The sequence below is a fragment of the Hyla sarda genome, unplaced genomic scaffold, assembly GCF_029499605.1.
Source record: "Hyla sarda isolate aHylSar1 unplaced genomic scaffold, aHylSar1.hap1 scaffold_1294, whole genome shotgun sequence".
Taxonomy (NCBI): Eukaryota; Metazoa; Chordata; class Amphibia; order Anura; family Hylidae; genus Hyla; species Hyla sarda.
The window spans coordinates 1-17,361 of NW_026607917.1; the positions used below are offsets into that span (position 1 = coordinate 1).

Consider the following 17,361-nt stretch of genomic DNA (forward strand, 5'->3'; position numbering starts at 1 on the left):
GACACTGGGCTTAGGATCTGCATAGGAAACACACACACAAGCACACACCTACCTTTGTTGCCTGCAGATGCCTCCTTGGCTGTCCCCAAACGGTATCAAACCAACACCCACGGGAAGCTGTAAGCATAGAGGACATGCCTGCACCCCATTGGACTTACCTGTGTGGGTTAAATCCGGGTTATTTGACAACCTATGGCGGTGATGGTTCTGCTCAGGCAGAGCAGTGCTGATGCTCCTCATAAAGCTGTCGCTGCTGTGAAGGTTCTAGGTGACATCACAAATCCCTTTGGTTACATACACAACAAAGCTGGGTTGTTGTTGTTTACACTCTGCAAGGCCTGTGGAAGTGAGTGACATCATAGCACTGTAGTTCTGAGGGTTCAAGATGGATGCAACAATCTCCTGTTGCTTCTATGAAGGCCGTAATAGACGACATCACCAAACAGCTCCATAGTCACATACACAGCAAAGGAGAGATGTTGTTTACACCTAGTGATGTCAGTGGTATTGAGTGACATCACAGCACAGTGCTAAGGCTCCTGGGCCTGGACACAGCAGCGGCTGCAATATCTCAACGGAGAATATGTTTATATCTATGTGTGTGTGTGCGCATATATATATATATATATATATATATATATATATATATATATATATTTCTCCGCCGAAATCACTTTTAAACCCATTTCCACCTTTTTTTCCCTTCTCTTCCTCTTACTTTTTTTTCACGTTTTTTTACGTTTTTCTCCTTTTCGCCTCTTTTCTGGGCGTATTATTCTTCTTTTTCTTCTTTTTTTTCGTCTAATGCATACCCCATCAGTGCAGCAATGCTTATTCAATACCGCCAGCAGATGGAGACACTGGGGGATAATTTTCTAAGGATTTATACTGATTTTTCCTGTCTGAATTTGTCGCACAGAAAGTTGCAGGCCAAATATGTGTGACATTTCTGCGACTTTAGCTTCTAGAGCATTTTTACAACATTATACATAGGTGCTGAATACATAAAAAGCGACTGTTCAGCGACAGACAAGTCGCATCGGCTGAAAGTAGGCCAGAATGTCAGTCCATGTTGGAGCAGGTTTAGATACAGTCTAAAGCATAGATCTCAAAGTCTGTGCACAGAATTTAGCAAGGGCCTCGCACCTTCTGATGCATCAGGTAGGTGCACAATAGCATAGCCTAACCCTCTGTACTTTGGTCTATATTGATGCGGGACATAGACAGCCAGCTGATGACCAATCCATTAGTGCAATGGATGGCTGGAAGCATTTGTCTTTGCCTTTGCAATACCACAGAAGCAATGCATGGTCAATGTACAGCAATGACACACCTGTGTGAACAGCCAGGAGACCCCCCCCCCATGTTATGTTACATAGTTACATAGTTAGTACGGTCGAAAAAAGACATATGTCCATCACGTTCAACCAGGGAATTAAGGGGTAGGGGTGTGGCGCGATATTGGGGAAGGGATGAGATTTTATATTTCTTCATAAGCATTAATCTTATTTTGTCAATTAGGAACATTCAGCACCCACCCGCTATCAAGGCAGCTGCCTATCATGTCATGCCCTACCTGCACAGGTGTGCTGGCTACTCAAATGATCCAATTAAGGAGGCCATTTAGTCAGCAGCAGCAGAAGTCCTGTGCCTGGACGCTCCAACAGGGGCCAGACACAAGCAGAAGCAGAAGCAGCAGAAGCACCACCTTTTGTTTTTTGGCTGCAGCAGCAGCAAGGCCCACAGGGCTGGCTAGCTGGCTAGCCAGCAAGCAGGTAGCAATGAAAGTAGGAATCTTTCTTTTTAACCCTGTAAGGGGGTGGTGCACTGTACCCGAAGATACTGCCATATCGGGTCAATGCATAGGGCGACGGAAGCAAGCTTCGAAATCGGCCCCCGTTCTCAAAAATCCATTTAATATATGGTCCCCAGATAGGGGACGTATCAGATATTAAACTGATAAGAACAGATACTACACTTGATCTTAGCCAAAAGGCCGAGAAGCGATAACCGTGAAAGGGGCGGGCCCAACAAGGTCCCCTTCATGGGCACTATCACTGCTTGCTGTCAGGGAGGCTGCCAGACAATTTTCCATGCACACTCTGGGCTGGGGGGCAGTCAACCACCAGTACACACAGCAGAACCTAAACCCATACCATTATTGCTAAGCAGCAAGACAGGGGCCCATTGCACTCCCACGGGGCCTTTTTAAATGCAATCCATAACCCGGATTTGCCAGGAACCCTTCTTACTCCTCCTACTTGCATGTGACACTGGGCTTAGGATCTGCATAGGAAACACACACACAAGCACACACCTACCTTTGTTGCCTGCAGATGCCTCCTTGGCTGTCCCCAAACGGTATCAAACCAACACCCACGGGAAGCTGTAAGCATAGAGGACATGCCTGCACCCCATTGGACTTACCTGTGTGGGTTAAATCCGGGTTATTTGACAACCTATGGCGGTGATGGTTCTGCTCAGGCAGAGCAGTGCTGATGCTCCTCATAAAGCTGTCGCTGCTGTGAAGGTTCTAGGTGACATCACAAATCCCTTTGGTTACATACACAACAAAGCTGGGTTGTTGTTGTTTACACTCTGCAAGGCCTGTGGAAGTGAGTGACATCATAGCACTGTAGTTCTGAGGGTTCAAGATGGATGCAACAATCTCCTGTTGCTTCTATGAAGGCCGTAATAGACGACATCACCAAACAGCTCCATAGTCACATACACAGCAAAGGAGAGATGTTGTTTACACCTAGTGATGTCAGTGGTATTGAGTGACATCACAGCACAGTGCTAAGGCTCCTGGGCCTGGACACAGCAGCGGCTGCAATATCTCAACGGAGAATACGTTTATATCTATGTGTGTGTGTGCGCATATATATATATATATATATATATATATATATATATATATATTTCTCCGCCGAAATCACTTTTAAACCCATTTCCACCTTTTTTTCCCTTCTCTTCCTCTTACTTTTTTTTCACGTTTTTTTACGTTTTTCTCCTTTTCGCCTCTTTTCTGGGCGTATTATTCTTCTTTTTCTTCTTTTTTTTCGTCTAATGCATACCCCATCAGTGCAGCAATGCTTATTCAATACCGCCAGCAGATGGAGACACTGGGGGATAATTTTCTAAGGATTTATACTGATTTTTCCTGTCTGAATTTGTCGCACAGAAAGTTGCAGGCCAAATATGTGTGACATTTCTGCGACTTTAGCTTCTAGAGCATTTTTACAACATTATACATAGGTGCTGAATACATAAAAAGCGACTGTTCAGCGACAGACAAGTCGCATCGGCTGAAAGTAGGCCAGAATGTCAGTCCATGTTGGAGCAGGTTTAGATACAGTCTAAAGCATAGATCTCAAAGTCTGTGCACAGAATTTAGCAAGGGCCTCGCACCTTCTGATGCATCAGGTAGGTGCACAATAGCATAGCCTAACCCTCTGTACTTTGGTCTATATTGATGCGGGACATAGACAGCCAGCTGATGACCAATCCATTAGTGCAATGGATGGCTGGAAGCATTTGTCTTTGCCTTTGCAATACCACAGAAGCAATGCATGGTCAATGTACAGCAATGACACACCTGTGTGAACAGCCAGGAGACCCCCCCCCATGTTATGTTACATAGTTACATAGTTAGTACGGTCGAAAAAAGACATATGTCCATCACGTTCAACCAGGGAATTAAGGGGTAGGGGTGTGGCGCGATATTGGGGAAGGGATGAGATTTTATATTTCTTCATAAGCATTAATCTTATTTTGTCAATTAGGAACATTCAGCACCCACCCGCTATCAAGGCAGCTGCCTATCATGTCATGCCCTACCTGCACAGGTGTGCTGGCTACTCAAATGATCCAATTAAGGAGGCCATTTAGTCAGCAGCAGCAGAAGTCCTGTGCCTGGACGCTCCAACAGGGGCCAGACACAAGCAGAAGCAGAAGCAGCAGAAGCAGCAGCAGCACCACCTTTTGTTTTTTGGCTGCAGCAGCAGCAAGGCCCACAGGGCTGGCTAGCTGGCTAGCCAGCAAGCAGGTAGCAATGAAAGTAGGAATCTTTCTTTTTAACCCTGTAAGGGGGTGGTGCACTGTACCCGAAGATACTGCCATATCGGGTCAATGCATAGGGCGACGGAAGCAAGCTTCGAAATCGGCCCCCGTTCTCAAAAATCCATTTAATATATGGTCCCCAGATAGGGGACGTATCAGATATTAAACTGATAAGAACAGATACTACACTTGATCTTAGCCAAAAGGCCGAGAAGCGATAACCGTGAAAGGGGCGGGCCCAACAAGGTCCCCTTCATGGGCACTATCACTGCTTGCTGTCAGGGAGGCTGCCAGACAATTTTCCATGCACACTCTGGGCTGGGGGGCAGTCAACCACCAGTACACACAGCAGAACCTAAACCCATACCATTATTGCTAAGCAGCAAGACAGGGGCCCATTGCACTCCCACGGGGCCTTTTTAAATGCAATCCATAACCCGGATTTGCCAGGAACCCTTCTTACTCCTCCTACTTGCATGTGACACTGGGCTTAGGATCTGCATAGGAAACACACACACAAGCACACACCTACCTTTGTTGCCTGCAGATGCCTCCTTGGCTGTCCCCAAACGGTATCAAACCAACACCCACGGGAAGCTGTAAGCATAGAGGACATGCCTGCACCCCATTGGACTTACCTGTGTGGGTTAAATCCGGGTTATTTGACAACCTATGGCGGTGATGGTTCTGCTCAGGCAGAGCAGTGCTGATGCTCCTCATAAAGCTGTCGCTGCTGTGAAGGTTCTAGGTGACATCACAAATCCCTTTGGTTACATACACAACAAAGCTGGGTTGTTGTTGTTTACACTCTGCAAGGCCTGTGGAAGTGAGTGACATCATAGCACTGTAGTTCTGAGGGTTCAAGATGGATGCAACAATCTCCTGTTGCTTCTATGAAGGCCGTAATAGACGACATCACCAAACAGCTCCATAGTCACATACACAGCAAAGGAGAGATGTTGTTTACACCTAGTGATGTCAGTGGTATTGAGTGACATCACAGCACAGTGCTAAGGCTCCTGGGCCTGGACACAGCAGCGGCTGCAATATCTCAACGGAGAATACGTTTATATCTATGTGTGTGTGTGCGCATATATATATATATATATATATATATATATATATATATATATTTCTCCGCCGAAATCACTTTTAAACCCATTTCCACCTTTTTTTCCCTTCTCTTCCTCTTACTTTTTTTTCACGTTTTTTTACGTTTTTCTCCTTTTCGCCTCTTTTCTGGGCGTATTATTCTTCTTTTTCTTCTTTTTTTTCGTCTAATGCATACCCCATCAGTGCAGCAATGCTTATTCAATACCGCCAGCAGATGGAGACACTGGGGGATAATTTTCTAAGGATTTATACTGATTTTTCCTGTCTGAATTTGTCGCACAGAAAGTTGCAGGCCAAATATGTGTGACATTTCTGCGACTTTAGCTTCTAGAGCATTTTTACAACATTATACATAGGTGCTGAATACATAAAAAGCGACTGTTCAGCGACAGACAAGTCGCATCGGCTGAAAGTAGGCCAGAATGTCAGTCCATGTTGGAGCAGGTTTAGATACAGTCTAAAGCATAAATCTCAAAGTCTGTGCACAGAATTTAGCAAGGGCCTCGCACCTTCTGATGCATCAGGTAGGTGCACAATAGCATAGCCTAACCCTCTGTACTTTGGTCTATATTGATGCGGGACATAGACAGCCAGCTGATGACCAATCCATTAGTGCAATGGATAGCTGGAAGCATTTGTCTTTGCCTTTGCAATACCACAGAAGCAATGCATGGTCAATGTACAGCAATGACACACCTGTGTGAACAGCCAGGAGACCCCCCCCCATGTTATGTTACATAGTTACATAGTTAGTACGGTCGAAAAAAGACATATGTCCATCACGTTCAACCAGGGAATTAAGGGGTAGGGGTGTGGCGCGATATTGGGGAAGGGATGAGATTTTATATTTCTTCATAAGCATTAATCTTATTTTGTCAATTAGGAACATTCAGCACCCACCCGCTATCAAGGCAGCTGCCTATCATGTCATGCCCTACCTGCACAGGTGTGCTGGCTACTCAAATGATCCAATTAAGGAGGCCATTTAGTCAGCAGCAGCAGAAGTCCTGTGCCTGGACGCTCCAACAGGGGCCAGACACAAGCAGAAGCAGAAGCAGCAGAAGCAGCAGCAGCACCACCTTTTGTTTTTTGGCTGCAGCAGCAGCAAGGCCCACAGGGCTGGCTAGCTGGCTAGCCAGCAAGCAGGTAGCAATGAAAGTAGGAATCTTTCTTTTTAACCCTGTAAGGGGGTGGTGCACTGTACCCGAAGATACTGCCATATCGGGTCAATGCATAGGGCGACGGAAGCAAGCTTCGAAATCGGCCCCCGTTCTCAAAAATCCATTTAATATATGGTCCCCAGATAGGGGACATATCAGATATTAAACTGATAAGAACAGATACTACACTTGATCTTAGCCAAAAGGCCGAGAAGCGATAACCGTGAAAGGGGCGGGCCCAACAAGGTCCCCTTCATGGGCACTATCACTGCTTGCTGTCAGGGAGGCTGCCAGACAATTTTCCATGCACACTCTGGGCTGGGGGGCAGTCAACCACCAGTACACACAGCAGAACCTAAACCCATACCATTATTGCTAAGCAGCAAGACAGGGGCCCATTGCACTCCCACGGGGCCTTTTTAAATGCAATCCATAACCCGGATTTGCCAGGAACCCTTCTTACTCCTCCTACTTGCATGTGACACTGGGCTTAGGATCTGCATAGGAAACACACACACAAGCACACACCTACCTTTGTTGCCTGCAGATGCCTCCTTGGCTGTCCCCAAACGGTATCAAACCAACACCCACGGGAAGCTGTAAGCATAGAGGACATGCCTGCACCCCATTGGACTTACCTGTGTGGGTTAAATCCGGGTTATTTGACAACCTATGGCGGTGATGGTTCTGCTCAGGCAGAGCAGTGCTGATGCTCCTCATAAAGCTGTCGCTGCTGTGAAGGTTCTAGGTGACATCACAAATCCCTTTGGTTACATACACAACAAAGCTGGGTTGTTGTTGTTTACACTCTGCAAGGCCTGTGGAAGTGAGTGACATCATAGCACTGTAGTTCTGAGGGTTCAAGATGGATGCAACAATCTCCTGTTGCTTCTATGAAGGCCGTAATAGACGACATCACCAAACAGCTCCATAGTCACATACACAGCAAAGGAGAGATGTTGTTTACACCTAGTGATGTCAGTGGTATTGAGTGACATCACAGCACAGTGCTAAGGCTCCTGGGCCTGGACACAGCAGCGGCTGCAATATCTCAACGGAGAATACGTTTATATCTATGTGTGTGTGTGCGCATATATATATATATATATATATATATATATATATATTTCTCCGCCGAAATCACTTTTAAACCCATTTCCACCTTTTTTTCCCTTCTCTTCCTCTTACTTTTTTTTCACGTTTTTTTACGTTTTTCTCCTTTTCGCCTCTTTTCTGGGCGTATTATTCTTCTTTTTCTTCTTTTTTTTCGTCTAATGCATACCCCATCAGTGCAGCAATGCTTATTCAATACCGCCAGCAGATGGAGACACTGGGGGATAATTTTCTAAGGATTTATACTGATTTTTCCTGTCTGAATTTGTCGCACAGAAAGTTGCAGGCCAAATATGTGTGACATTTCTGCGACTTTAGCTTCTAGAGCATTTTTACAACATTATACATAGGTGCTGAATACATAAAAAGCGACTGTTCAGCGACAGACAAGTCGCATCGGCTGAAAGTAGGCCAGAATGTCAGTCCATGTTGGAGCAGGTTTAGATACAGTCTAAAGCATAGATCTCAAAGTCTGTGCACAGAATTTAGCAAGGGCCTCGCACCTTCTGATGCATCAGGTAGGTGCACAATAGCATAGCCTAACCCTCTGTACTTTGGTCTATATTGATGCGGGACATAGACAGCCAGCTGATGACCAATCCATTAGTGCAATGGATGGCTGGAAGCATTTGTCTTTGCCTTTGCAATACCACAGAAGCAATGCATGGTCAATGTACAGCAATGACACACCTGTGTGAACAGCCAGGAGACCCCCCCCCATGTTATGTTACATAGTTACATAGTTAGTACGGTCGAAAAAAGACATATGTCCATCACGTTCAACCAGGGAATTAAGGGGTAGGGGTGTGGCGCGATATTGGGGAAGGGATGAGATTTTATATTTCTTCATAAGCATTAATCTTATTTTGTCAATTAGGAACATTCAGCACCCACCCGCTATCAAGGCAGCTGCCTATCATGTCATGCCCTACCTGCACAGGTGTGCTGGCTACTCAAATGATCCAATTAAGGAGGCCATTTAGTCAGCAGCAGCAGAAGTCCTGTGCCTGGACGCTCCAACAGGGGCCAGACACAAGCAGAAGCAGAAGCAGCAGAAGCAGCAGCAGCACCACCTTTTGTTTTTTGGCTGCAGCAGCAGCAAGGCCCACAGGGCTGGCTAGCTGGCTAGCCAGCAAGCAGGTAGCAATGAAAGTAGGAATCTTTCTTTTTAACCCTGTAAGGGGGTGGTGCACTGTACCCGAAGATACTGCCATATCGGGTCAATGCATAGGGCGACGGAAGCAAGCTTCGAAATCGGCCCCCGTTCTCAAAAATCCATTTAATATATGGTCCCCAGATAGGGGACGTATCAGATATTAAACTGATAAGAACAGATACTACACTTGATCTTAGCCAAAAGGCCGAGAAGCGATAACCGTGAAAGGGGCGGGCCCAACAAGGTCCCCTTCATGGGCACTATCACTGCTTGCTGTCAGGGAGGCTGCCAGACAATTTTCCATGCACACTCTGGGCTGGGGGGCAGTCAACCACCAGTACACACAGCAGAACCTAAACCCATACCATTATTGCTAAGCAGCAAGACAGGGGCCCATTGCACTCCCACGGGGCCTTTTTAAATGCAATCCATAACCCGGATTTGCCAGGAACCCTTCTTACTCCTCCTACTTGCATGTGACACTGGGCTTAGGATCTGCATAGGAAACACACACACAAGCACACACCTACCTTTGTTGCCTGCAGATGCCTCCTTGGCTGTCCCCAAACGGTATCAAACCAACACCCACGGGAAGCTGTAAGCATAGAGGACATGCCTGCACCCCATTGGACTTACCTGTGTGGGTTAAATCCGGGTTATTTGACAACCTATGGCGGTGATGGTTCTGCTCAGGCAGAGCAGTGCTGATGCTCCTCATAAAGCTGTCGCTGCTGTGAAGGTTCTAGGTGACATCACAAATCCCTTTGGTTACATACACAACAAAGCTGGGTTGTTGTTGTTTACACTCTGCAAGGCCTGTGGAAGTGAGTGACATCATAGCACTGTAGTTCTGAGGGTTCAAGATGGATGCAACAATCTCCTGTTGCTTCTATGAAGGCCGTAATAGACGACATCACCAAACAGCTCCATAGTCACATACACAGCAAAGGAGAGATGTTGTTTACACCTAGTGATGTCAGTGGTATTGAGTGACATCACAGCACAGTGCTAAGGCTCCTGGGCCTGGACACAGCAGCGGCTGCAATATCTCAACGGAGAATACGTTTATATCTATGTGTGTGTGTGCGCACATATATATATATATATATATATATATATATATATATATATATATATATATATATATATTTCTCCGCCGAAATCACTTTTAAACCCATTTCCACCTTTTTTTCCCTTCTCTTCCTCTTACTTTTTTTTCACGTTTTTTTACGTTTTTCTCCTTTTCGCCTCTTTTCTGGGCGTATTATTCTTCTTTTTCTTCTTTTTTTTCGTCTAATGCATACCCCATCAGTGCAGCAATGCTTATTCAATACCGCCAGCAGATGGAGACACTGGGGGATAATTTTCTAAGGATTTATACTGATTTTTCCTGTCTGAATTTGTCGCACAGAAAGTTGCAGGCCAAATATGTGTGACATTTCTGCGACTTTAGCTTCTAGAGCATTTTTACAACATTATACATAGGTGCTGAATACATAAAAAGCGACTGTTCAGCGACAGACAAGTCGCATCGGCTGAAAGTAGGCCAGAATGTCAGTCCATGTTGGAGCAGGTTTAGATACAGTCTAAAGCATAGATCTCAAAGTCTGTGCACAGAATTTAGCAAGGGCCTCGCACCTTCTGATGCATCAGGTAGGTGCACAATAGCATAGCCTAACCCTCTGTACTTTGGTCTATATTGATGCGGGACATAGACAGCCAGCTGATGACCAATCCATTAGTGCAATGGATGGCTGGAAGCATTTGTCTTTGCCTTTGCAATACCACAGAAGCAATGCATGGTCAATGTACAGCAATGACACACCTGTGTGAACAGCCAGGAGACCCCCCCCCATGTTATGTTACATAGTTACATAGTTAGTACGGTCGAAAAAAGACATATGTCCATCACGTTCAACCAGGGAATTAAGGGGTAGGGGTGTGGCGCGATATTGGGGAAGGGATGAGATTTTATATTTCTTCATAAGCATTAATCTTATTTTGTCAATTAGGAACATTCAGCACCCACCCGCTATCAAGGCAGCTGCCTATCATGTCATGCCCTACCTGCACAGGTGTGCTGGCTACTCAAATGATCCAATTAAGGAGGCCATTTAGTCAGCAGCAGCAGAAGTCCTGTGCCTGGACGCTCCAACAGGGGCCAGACACAAGCAGAAGCAGAAGCAGCAGAAGCAGCAGCAGCACCACCTTTTGTTTTTTGGCTGCAGCAGCAGCAAGGCCCACAGGGCTGGCTAGCTGGCTAGCCAGCAAGCAGGTAGCAATGAAAGTAGGAATCTTTCTTTTTAACCCTGTAAGGGGGTGGTGCACTGTACCCGAAGATACTGCCATTTCGGGTCAATGCATAGGGCGACGGAAGCAAGCTTCGAAATCGGCCCCCGTTCTCAAAAATCCATTTAATATATGGTCCCCAGATAGGGGACGTATCAGATATTAAACTGATAAGAACAGATACTACACTTGATCTTAGCCAAAAGGCCGAGAAGCGATAACCGTGAAAGGGGCGGGCCCAACAAGGTCCCCTTCATGGGCACTATCACTGCTTGCTGTCAGGGAGGCTGCCAGACAATTTTCCATGCACACTCTGGGCTGGGGGGCAGTCAACCACCAGTACACACAGCAGAACCTAAACCCATACCATTATTGCTAAGCAGCAAGACAGGGGCCCATTGCACTCCCACGGGGCCTTTTTAAATGCAATCCATAACCCGGATTTGCCAGGAACCCTTCTTACTCCTCCTACTTGCATGTGACACTGGGCTTAGGATCTGCATAGGAAACACACACACAAGCACACACCTACCTTTGTTGCCTGCAGATGCCTCCTTGGCTGTCCCCAAACGGTATCAAACCAACACCCACGGGAAGCTGTAAGCATAGAGGACATGCCTGCACCCCATTGGACTTACCTGTGTGGGTTAAATCCGGGTTATTTGACAACCTATGGCGGTGATGGTTCTGCTCAGGCAGAGCAGTGCTGATGCTCCTCATAAAGCTGTCGCTGCTGTGAAGGTTCTAGGTGACATCACAAATCCCTTTGGTTACATACACAACAAAGCTGGGTTGTTGTTGTTTACACTCTGCAAGGCCTGTGGAAGTGAGTGACATCATAGCACTGTAGTTCTGAGGGTTCAAGATGGATGCAACAATCTCCTGTTGCTTCTATGAAGGCCGTAATAGACGACATCACCAAACAGCTCCATAGTCACATACACAGCAAAGGAGAGATGTTGTTTACACCTAGTGATGTCAGTGGTATTGAGTGACATCACAGCACAGTGCTAAGGCTCCTGGGCCTGGACACAGCAGCGGCTGCAATATCTCAACGGAGAATACGTTTATATCTATGTGTGTGTGTGCGCATATATATATATATATATATATATATATATATATATATATATATTTCTCCGCCGAAATCACTTTTAAACCCATTTCCACCTTTTTTTCCCTTCTCTTCCTCTTACTTTTTTTTCACGTTTTTTTACGTTTTTCTCCTTTTCGCCTCTTTTCTGGGCGTATTATTCTTCTTTTTCTTCTTTTTTTTCGTCTAATGCATACCCCATCAGTGCAGCAATGCTTATTCAATACCGCCAGCAGATGGAGACACTGGGGGATAATTTTCTAAGGATTTATACTGATTTTTCCTGTCTGAATTTGTCGCACAGAAAGTTGCAGGCCAAATATGTGTGACATTTCTGCGACTTTAGCTTCTAGAGCATTTTTACAACATTATACATAGGTGCTGAATACATAAAAAGCGACTGTTCAGCGACAGACAAGTCGCATCGGCTGAAAGTAGGCCAGAATGTCAGTCCATGTTGGAGCAGGTTTAGATACAGTCTAAAGCATAGATCTCAAAGTCTGTGCACAGAATTTAGCAAGGGCCTCGCACCTTCTGATGCATCAGGTAGGTGCACAATAGCATAGCCTAACCCTCTGTACTTTGGTCTATATTGATGCGGGACATAGACAGCCAGCTGATGACCAATCCATTAGTGCAATGGATGGCTGGAAGCATTTGTCTTTGCCTTTGCAATACCACAGAAGCAATGCATGGTCAATGTACAGCAATGACACACCTGTGTGAACAGCCAGGAGACCCCCCCCCATGTTATGTTACATAGTTACATAGTTAGTACGGTCGAAAAAAGACATATGTCCATCACGTTCAACCAGGGAATTAAGGGGTAGGGGTGTGGCGCGATATTGGGGAAGGGATGAGATTTTATATTTCTTCATAAGCATTAATCTTATTTTGTCAATTAGGAACATTCAGCACCCACCCGCTATCAAGGCAGCTGCCTATCATGTCATGCCCTACCTGCACAGGTGTGCTGGCTACTCAAATGATCCAATTAAGGAGGCCATTTAGTCAGCAGCAGCAGAAGTCCTGTGCCTGGACGCTCCAACAGGGGCCAGACACAAGCAGAAGCAGAAGCAGCAGAAGCAGCAGCAGCACCACCTTTTGTTTTTTGGCTGCAGCAGCAGCAAGGCCCACAGGGCTGGCTAGCTGGCTAGCCAGCAAGCAGGTAGCAATGAAAGTAGGAATCTTTCTTTTTAACCCTGTAAGGGGGTGGTGCACTGTACCCGAAGATACTGCCATATCGGGTCAATGCATAGGGCGACGGAAGCAAGCTTCGAAATCGGCCCCCGTTCTCAAAAATCCATTTAATATATGGTCCCCAGATAGGGGACGTATCAGATATTAAACAGATAAGAACAGATACTACACTTGATCTTAGCCAAAAGGCCGAGAAGCGATAACCGTGAAAGGGGCGGGCCCAACAAGGTCCCCTTCATGGGCACTATCACTGCTTGCTGTCAGGGAGGCTGCCAGACAATTTTCCATGCACACTCTGGGCTGGGGGGCAGTCAACCACCAGTACACACAGCAGAACCTAAACCCATACCATTATTGCTAAGCAGCAAGACAGGGGCCCATTGCACTCCCACGGGGCCTTTTTAAATGCAATCCATAACCCGGATTTGCCAGGAACCCTTCTTACTCCTCCTACTTGCATGTGACACTGGGCTTAGGATCTGCATAGGAAACACACACACAAGCACACACCTACCTTTGTTGCCTGCAGATGCCTCCTTGGCTGTCCCCAAACGGTATCAAACCAACACCCACGGGAAGCTGTAAGCATAGAGGACATGCCTGCACCCCATTGGACTTACCTGTGTGGGTTAAATCCGGGTTATTTGACAACCTATGGCGGTGATGGTTCTGCTCAGGCAGAGCAGTGCTGATGCTCCTCATAAAGCTGTCGCTGCTGTGAAGGTTCTAGGTGACATCACAAATCCCTTTGGTTACATACACAACAAAGCTGGGTTGTTGTTGTTTACACTCTGCAAGGCCTGTGGAAGTGAGTGACATCATAGCACTGTAGTTCTGAGGGTTCAAGATGGATGCAACAATCTCCTGTTGCTTCTATGAAGGCCGTAATAGACGACATCACCAAACAGCTCCATAGTCACATACACAGCAAAGGAGAGATGTTGTTTACACCTAGTGATGTCAGTGGTATTGAGTGACATCACAGCACAGTGCTAAGGCTCCTGGGCCTGGACACAGCAGCGGCTGCAATATCTCAACGGAGAATACGTTTATATCTATGTGTGTGTGTGCGCATATATATATATATATATATATATATATATATATATATATATATATATTTCTCCGCCGAAATCACTTTTAAACCCATTTCCACCTTTTTTTCCCTTCTCTTCCTCTTACTTTTTTTTCACGTTTTTTTACGTTTTTCTCCTTTTCGCCTCTTTTCTGGGCGTATTATTCTTCTTTTTCTTCTTTTTTTTCGTCTAATGCATACCCCATCAGTGCAGCAATGCTTATTCAATACCGCCAGCAGATGGAGACACTGGGGGATAATTTTCTAAGGATTTATACTGATTTTTCCTGTCTGAATTTGTCGCACAGAAAGTTGCAGGCCAAATATGTGTGACATTTCTGCGACTTTAGCTTCTAGAGCATTTTTACAACATTATACATAGGTGCTGAATACATAAAAAGCGACTGTTCAGCGACAGACAAGTCGCATCGGCTGAAAGTAGGCCAGAATGTCAGTCCATGTTGGAGCAGGTTTAGATACAGTCTAAAGCATAGATCTCAAAGTCTGTGCACAGAATTTAGCAAGGGCCTCGCACCTTCTGATGCATCAGGTAGGTGCACAATAGCATAGCCTAACCCTCTGTACTTTGGTCTATATTGATGCGGGACATAGACAGCCAGCTGATGACCAATCCATTAGTGCAATGGATGGCTGGAAGCATTTGTCTTTGCCTTTGCAATACCACAGAAGCAATGCATGGTCAATGTACAGCAATGACACACCTGTGTGAACAGCCAGGAGACCCCCCCCCATGTTATGTTACATAGTTACATAGTTAGTACGGTCGAAAAAAGACATATGTCCATCACGTTCAACCAGGGAATTAAGGGGTAGGGGTGTGGCGCGATATTGGGGAAGGGATGAGATTTTATATTTCTTCATAAGCATTAATCTTATTTTGTCAATTAGGAACATTCAGCACCCACCCGCTATCAAGGCAGCTGCCTATCATGTCATGCCCTACCTGCACAGGTGTGCTGGCTACTCAAATGATCCAATTAAGGAGGCCATTTAGTCAGCAGCAGCAGAAGTCCTGTGCCTGGACGCTCCAACAGGGGCCAGACACAAGCAGAAGCAGCAGAAGCAGCAGCAGCACCACCTTTTGTTTTTTGGCTGCAGCAGCAGCAAGGCCCACAGGGCTGGCTAGCTGGCTAGCCAGCAAGCAGGTAGCAATGAAAGTAGGAATCTTTCTTTTTAACCCTGTAAGGGGGTGGTGCACTGTACCCGAAGATACTGCCATATCGGGTCAATGCATAGGGCGACGGAAGCAAGCTTCGAAATCGGCCCCCGTTCTCAAAAATCCATTTAATATATGGTCCCCAGATAGGGGACGTATCAGATATTAAAATTAAACTGATAAGAACAGATACTACACTTGATCTTAGCCAAAAGGCCGAGAAGCGATAACCGTGAAAGGGGCGGGCCCAACAAGGTCCCCTTCATGGGCACTATCACTGCTTGCTGTCAGGGAGGCTGCCAGACAATTTTCCATGCACACTCTGGGCTGGGGGGCAGTCAACCACCAGTACACACAGCAGAACCTAAACCCATACCATTATTGCTAAGCAGCAAGACAGGGGCCCATTGCACTCCCACGGGGCCTTTTTAAATGCAATCCATAACCCGGATTTGCCAGGAACCCTTCTTACTCCTCCTACTTGCATGTGACACTGGGCTTAGGATCTGCATAGGAAACACACACACAAGCACACACCTACCTTTGTTGCCTGCAGATGCCTCCTTGGCTGTCCCCAAACGGTATCAAACCAACACCCACGGGAAGCTGTAAGCATAGAGGACATGCCTGCACCCCATTGGACTTACCTGTGTGGGTTAAATCCGGGTTATTTGACAACCTATGGCGGTGATGGTTCTGCTCAGGCAGAGCAGTGCTGATGCTCCTCATAAAGCTGTCGCTGCTGTGAAGGTTCTAGGTGACATCACAAATCCCTTTGGTTACATACACAACAAAGCTGGGTTGTTGTTGTTTACACTCTGCAAGGCCTGTGGAAGTGAGTGACATCATAGCACTGTAGTTCTGAGGGTTCAAGATGGATGCAACAATCTCCTGTTGCTTCTATGAAGGCCGTAATAGACGACATCACCAAACAGCTCCATAGTCACATACACAGCAAAGGAGAGATGTTGTTTACACCTAGTGATGTCAGTGGTATTGAGTGACATCACAGCACAGTGCTAAGGCTCCTGGGCCTGGACACAGCAGCGGCTGCAATATCTCAACGGAGAATACGTTTATATCTATGTGTGTGTGTGCGCATATATATATATATATATATATATATATATATATATATATATATATTCTCCGCCGAAATCACTTTTAAACCCATTTCCACCTTTTTTTCCCTTCTCTTCCTCTTACTTTTTTTTCACGTTTTTTTACGTTTTTCTCCTTTTCGCCTCTTTTCTGGGCGTATTATTCTTCTTTTTCTTCTTTTTTTTCGTCTAATGCATACCCCATCAGTGCAGCAATGCTTATTCAATACCGCCAGCAGATGGAGACACTGGGGGATAATTTTCTAAGGATTTATACTGATTTTTCCTGTCTGAATTTGTCGCACAGAAAGTTGCAGGCCAAATATGTGTGACATTTCTGCGACTTTAGCTTCTAGAGCATTTTTACAACATTATACATAGGTGCTGAATACATAAAAAGCGACTGTTCAGCGACAGACAAGTCGCATCGGCTGAAAGTAGGCCAGAATGTCAGTCCATGTTGGAGCAGGTTTAGATACAGTCTAAAGCATAGATCTCAAAGTCTGTGCACAGAATTTAGCAAGGGCCTCGCACCTTCTGATGCATCAGGTAGGTGCACAATAGCATAGCCTAACCCTCTGTACTTTGGTCTATATTGATGCGGGACATAGACAGCCAGCTGATGACCAATCCATTAGTGCAATGGATGGCTGGAAGCATTTGTCTTTGCCTTTGCAATACCACAGAAGCAATGCATGGTCAATGTACAGCAATGACACACCTGTGTGAACAGCCAGGAGACCCCCCCCCCCATGTTATGTTACATAGTTACATAGTTAGTACGGTCGAAAAAAGACATATGTCCATCACGTTCAACCAGGGA

The 17,361-nt window shown here is 45.8% G+C and overlaps 7 non-coding genes across 7 annotated transcripts; all 7 read right to left on the reverse strand.

The window, feature by feature from the left end:
• Nucleotides 1-1,817: 1,817 nt before the first annotated feature.
• LOC130304816 (U2 spliceosomal RNA) lies at nucleotides 1,818-2,008 on the reverse strand. The gene has a single exon (XR_008854530.1). It is a non-coding gene; the product is annotated as a U2 spliceosomal RNA (small nuclear RNA).
• A 2,082-nt stretch (nucleotides 2,009-4,090) lies between these two features.
• LOC130304817 (U2 spliceosomal RNA) lies at nucleotides 4,091-4,281 on the reverse strand. The gene has a single exon (XR_008854531.1). It is a non-coding gene; the product is annotated as a U2 spliceosomal RNA (small nuclear RNA).
• A 2,082-nt stretch (nucleotides 4,282-6,363) lies between these two features.
• LOC130304838 (U2 spliceosomal RNA) lies at nucleotides 6,364-6,554 on the reverse strand. The gene has a single exon (XR_008854550.1). It is a non-coding gene; the product is annotated as a U2 spliceosomal RNA (small nuclear RNA).
• A 2,076-nt stretch (nucleotides 6,555-8,630) lies between these two features.
• LOC130304818 (U2 spliceosomal RNA) lies at nucleotides 8,631-8,821 on the reverse strand. The gene has a single exon (XR_008854532.1). It is a non-coding gene; the product is annotated as a U2 spliceosomal RNA (small nuclear RNA).
• A 2,100-nt stretch (nucleotides 8,822-10,921) lies between these two features.
• Nucleotides 10,922-11,112, reverse strand: LOC130304826 (U2 spliceosomal RNA). Its single transcript, XR_008854539.1, has one exon. It is a non-coding gene; the product is annotated as a U2 spliceosomal RNA (small nuclear RNA).
• Nucleotides 11,113-13,196: 2,084 nt separating this feature from the next.
• On the reverse strand, nucleotides 13,197-13,387 carry LOC130304855 (U2 spliceosomal RNA). Its single transcript, XR_008854568.1, has one exon. It is a non-coding gene; the product is annotated as a U2 spliceosomal RNA (small nuclear RNA).
• Nucleotides 13,388-15,469: 2,082 nt separating this feature from the next.
• On the reverse strand, nucleotides 15,470-15,666 carry LOC130304857 (U2 spliceosomal RNA). Its single transcript, XR_008854570.1, has one exon. It is a non-coding gene; the product is annotated as a U2 spliceosomal RNA (small nuclear RNA).
• Nucleotides 15,667-17,361: the final 1,695 nt, after the last annotated feature.